Source organism: Magnolia sinica, chromosome 5, assembly GCF_029962835.1.
Source record: "Magnolia sinica isolate HGM2019 chromosome 5, MsV1, whole genome shotgun sequence".
NCBI lineage: Eukaryota > Viridiplantae > Streptophyta > Magnoliopsida > Magnoliales > Magnoliaceae > Magnolia > Magnolia sinica.
In genome coordinates this window covers 20912530-20917848 of record NC_080577.1, presented here as the reverse complement: position 1 = coordinate 20917848, position 5319 = coordinate 20912530, and the positions used below count along the sequence as shown (strand labels likewise).

Sequence of the window (5319 nt, the reverse complement as noted above, 5' to 3'; positions counted from 1 at the left end):
ACCGCTGCAACCCTTACCATGGCCCAACTTGACTTGTGGAGAACATCAATCATGCCCAAAGATAAAGAAAATCCAATATCATAGGAAACAGTGGTGACTGAATGCCCTACCATTAAAAACTTTGTAGGGCCCACAATAATGTTTTCATAATGTATATTTGACATCCAAACTGGTTGATAATGTTAAATAAACCTGTATGAAGGGAAAAATAAATATGGTATAGCTGAGAATCACCACTTTTTTCTTATGATATGGTATAGTTAAGAATCGGATCTCCTTCATTTTCAGGCTCATATCTAAAATGATCTTTGAAAAAATAAAACAACACTGTGTATATAGAATAAATACATCAAGGTGGGCCCTATGATAACAGTTGCATCATCTTGGATGAAGCCAGTGCCACAACTAACTGCTCTGGGCTCGGCACACCAGTGCCGCCACCTCTAATGGAATCGCCTCTTCTTCTATAAGTGGATTGCGTCCGACTAGAGATGTGTAGGGGTTACCTTTGTGTAGTCACATATCTATGAAGGGTATGGACCAAAAAAATGAGGTAGATATCTGTTTATCCATGCAGTTTATCTATTTTCTAAAATTATGTTAAGGTATGGACTCAAAAATGAGGAAGAGACAATGCTCTAGCAGGCCACACCAGATATGACTCTTACATTTAATGCAAGTTGCATTATGCTTTGTGCATTTGATGCAACTAAAGCTTACTATTTGGTGTGGTCTATTAAAGTGTTGTATCCGCCTTATTTTGTGCCCATAGCTTAACGTGATCTTCTAAAACGATGATTAACTTGTATAAACAGATATATCAGGGTGGGCCCTACCCCCACACTAATCTGAGACGCTTAAGTGTTCCACTGAGTCGGATGCAATTAGGGTTGTGCACAAACCGTGTTAGCACGGTTAGCTCGCTCGACTTGACTCGAAAAAGCTCGATTCGACTCGGTTCGAAACTAAGTTCCAGGCGAGTCGAGTTGATTTTTTTAGCTCGAAAAAATTTTGAACCGAGCTCAACTCGACTCGGATCAAAATCAACTTGGATCGATGAGTCAATTATTTTGATATTGATGTTACTCACCAAGTGTTTGATGAAATGACTCAACAAAGTGTTGGCTGGTGGTGAGGAAGGTATGGATATAAAACAAATACTCATGTGTCTTTATTTTGATGTTGCCTATTGAGTGTTTGATGAAATACTTGTAAAACCGCTGCCTTACTTTACCTATACTGAAAAATTGAAGGTGCACTCTATATGTTTGTGAAAATACTGCACAAGTGAATTCGACTCAAACTCGGCTCGAACTAGCCAAGTTGATGACCGAGCCGAACCGAGCTGGCCAGTTAGGCTTGAGAACCAAGCCAAGTTCGAACTGGGGTCAGCAAGTGACCGAGCCGAGTCGAGCTGTGCCAAGCTCAACTCGGTTCAACTCGAGTACACCTCTAGATGCAATCCACTTTTATTCTCGAAACTCAGCTGGGCGTGTTCTCCACGTGGATAGTGTCCTATCCCGCCCCGTCTCTTGCTAGGAACCGGCAGTTATGTGTGCAGCCTCACCATGATGTATCTATTTACCCATGCGGATCATTTTAAGGTATGTGCACAAAACCGAGTCAGATCCAACAATCAAGGGGACCCCACCAAATATTACTCTTGCATTTAATGCTTCGTACATTTATTACATCCTAAGCTTATTATTCGGTGTGGTACACTTGAGCGTTGGACCTACCTTATTTTTGTGCACCATACCTTGAAATGATACGATGGACAACGTGGATAAACAGATACATTACGGTGGGACTGCTCACAGAACCGCCCGGTCGTGGCTAGAGACGGGCAGGGACAGGACGCAATCCGCGTCGGAGTGTTCTCAACCCGTATGTGGAGAAGCTCGTGTGGGATGAACAGGGCTTCTCGGTACACGTGCCAACGTGGAACCCGTGTGATAGATCCTGTCCACTCATCGGGTAAATGGCCTTCTGTGAGCGTGCTCTGGCACAATAACCAGACTTGTCCTGCACAAAAACAGTAACTACAGTGTCCTGATTCATCAGCAAAGGTACATTAGCTGAATCGTGTTGACGTGCAATATTACGTACATATAGTACCATGGTTTGGTGATCCAAACCATTAATCTGATGGCCCCACTGTTTATATGGGTTGCAATGGAAATTTTCCACATTGGAAGGTTCTAACTGTGGGATCATTGTTTCATAAACAGATGGTTAAGGAGAAAGTATATCAACGGTCGATATTCAAAAGAAAACTCACTAACGGCAATCTGACATCTTTTATAAGACGTATTAATGAGTCCCATATTAAACTAAATAAGAGCTTAAATATCAAAAATCTTTCAACAAAGTTGAGATGGCCGAGTTGGTCTAAGGTGCCAGATTAAGGTTCTGGTCCGAAAGGGCGTGGGTTCAAATCCCACTCTCAACAAATATTTTAATAATTTTCAACTATTATTTTTTTTATTCTTTTTTCAGCTATTATTATTATTTTCTTTTTTCAGCTATTTTTTTTTCTTTTTTCTATTTTTAGTACTGTTTTTTTTTTCCTTTTTTAGCTATTGTTTTTTATATTTTATATTTTTTTAATAAAGTTGAGATGGCCGAGTTGGTCTAAGGTGCCAGATTAAGGTTCTGGTCCGAAAGGGCGTGGGTTCAAATCCCACTCTCAACATAAATATACTTATTTTTTTAGCTATTTTTTTCTCTATTTCAGCTATTATTTTTTATATTATTTCCTTTTTTCAGTACTATTTTTCATATTTTTTCAGCTATTGTTTTTTATATTTTCTATTTTTTTCCTTTTTTCAGAACTATTTTTTTTTTCAAGCCACTGCTTTTTATTTTTATTCTCTATCTTTTTTGAGCTACTGTTTTTTTATTTTTTATTTTTTTAACTACTACTTTTTTTAAGAGTGAGTTTTCCTTCTAGATAAAGAATAAAAAAACAGTAACTCAAAAAAGATAAATAATAAAAATTATACCCATAAACTAGCTGCAGTTTTCTCCCTCAAAATATTATAAAGAACCTCATCCGTGAGACATAAATAGATGGAGGATAAAGTGTAAGACCCGTATCCTAGCCTGTACTATTCCGTAGGCTTCTGCGGTCCTCCCGGTCGAATTTCGATAACCCTCGACCTGTATCCGACGTTTGCATGCGATCCTGAGTCGTGTCCCGTATATCAGAGTCAGCTCGACCTGAGAGTTGTATCCTTGCGACCATGCCGTCGTCGCGGTTCCGATGACGTGTCTCGCGCGTCGAAGTAACACCCAGGCCAGGAGATGTGGGCCAGCGTTCAGTTCGAGGAAAACGCCATGCGTTGCAAATTTCGAGAGAATCTCTACGACATGTCTAATCAATCACATCAATCATAAGTCAAATACATCCCATCACAAGCCATCACTCACCCTTACCTCTCCTTACCCAAAGTCAAAACAACCCATGCTTAGCCTTCCCTTTCTTACCAACAAGTCAAGAGAGCCCAAACCTCTCATCCCTCTCTCCTTACATCTTCTCTCTCTCTCTCTCTCTCTCTCTCTCTCTCTCTCATTTTCTACTCATTCTCCCAAGCAACCCAAGCACCCAACGTCCATGGCTTCCATGGAGAAGCTAGGTATGACCCACCTTCCTACCTCCCATCTCCACCATACAAAGTTCATCTAAACCGTTGGAATTGTTTCCTTAGAGCTCTAGAAGCTATAGGCGGAAGAAGGAAGAAGAGATCAAAGGTGGATGATTTTTTCGTTTGGATTTGATGATTAGAAGGCCCACACATGTTGGGACCCATCTTGATGTATGTGATTGTAAGCTTGAGGGGCCCATAATGGCGGGGTCCCTCCCATTTCCACCGATCTCTCTCTTTTCTCTATTTCTCTCTATTTCTCTCTCTCTCTCTCTCTTTCTCTCTCTCTCTCTCCTTCTCTCTTTTTTTCCCTGTGCGATGGTCCACCTTGATGGACGGTGCTGATCGAGGGACCCACCAAGCGTGTGTGTTAGATCCATATCGTCCAGCAGTCGGTGGACGGTGCTAGACCCACAATGATGTATATCCGTGGGCCCATGTATGTGTTGTATCCAGGCAGTCCAGCTGCCTGGACGTGGCTCCACCTGATGAATGTATTTACCCACGCTGTCCACCAGATTGGACCCCACTTGATGAACTTGTCCATCCAAACCATCCAACAGTGGGACCTAGACGAAGGAAAATCATAAATATCAGCTTAATCCCCAATCGGGTGGGCCACACGAACGTGGCACCACCCTGTTGTATGTGTTTTATCCACCGTCCATCAGGGACGGTGAGACCCCACCGTGATGTTCTGATGCATCTAGCCATCCGTCCATTGTTGGACGCTGGATGCTGTCCCTAAAAAAAGTAAAAAAAAAAAAAAAAGAAAGGAAAAGAAAAGAAATAAATTATAATATATATATATATATCATTGTGGTGGGCCCCACATGGGAACCCACCATGCCTTATGTAATTTATATTCACCGTCCATGTGCTCTAGACGGTGGAGCCTTTACATCTAGATGTGGGAAATCCAAACCGTCCAACCATTTCATTTGGTGGGTCACATGTGTCGTGTGGACCCCACCATGAGGTATGTGTTTTATTTATGCCGTTCATCCCTGTGTATGTCCCACGTGATGTATATGTTACATCCATACCGTCCATCTGATTTTCCGGATGGTGGGTCCCACTGCTGATTGACATCAGCAAGTTCTGTGTGGGCCCACCTTGTAGTATGCATTGTACCCACATCGTCCCTCCATGGGACCCTGATGATGTATGTTTTGTATTCCACACCATCCAGAGTGTCTGGACGGTGTTGGACCACCTCCGGACGGTGCTGTGGACCCCACCTAGATGTATGTATTGTATCCACACCGTTCAGAGTGTTTGGACGGTGCTGTAATTTGTCTGGCAGGTGCTGGTTTACATGGACAATGTATGGATGACGCTGATTTGCTTGGACAATGTCTGGACGTTGTTGTCCCCTTAAAAGGGGTAAATAAATAAATTATTATAATAATATAATATAATATATATAGGTGATATATGTGGTTGGCCCCATGTGGAATCCACGTTGATGTATGTGCATATGTGGTGTCCACCGTCCATTTCAGGATGGTGGGACCCAGTTGATATATGTACCTTGTATCCATCCTGTCCATTGCCCAGTCATGGGACCTCACCTTGATGGATGGGTTGTAATCCACACTGCTGTGGATCCCACGTGATGTATGTGCCGTTTAGCTTATGGACGTGGGGTCCCATCTTGAGATTTGTGTTT

General features: G+C 42.1%; 2 non-coding genes across 2 annotated transcripts; both read left to right on the top strand.

Moving 5' to 3' along the window:
• The first annotated feature begins 2371 nt into the window (after positions 1-2371).
• Positions 2372-2452, top strand: TRNAL-AAG (transfer RNA leucine (anticodon AAG)). The gene has a single exon. It is a non-coding gene; the product is annotated as a tRNA-Leu (tRNA).
• A 162-nt stretch (positions 2453-2614) lies between these two features.
• On the top strand, positions 2615-2695 carry TRNAL-AAG (transfer RNA leucine (anticodon AAG)). Its single transcript has one exon. It is a non-coding gene; the product is annotated as a tRNA-Leu (tRNA).
• The last annotated feature ends 2624 nt before the right edge of the window (positions 2696-5319 follow it).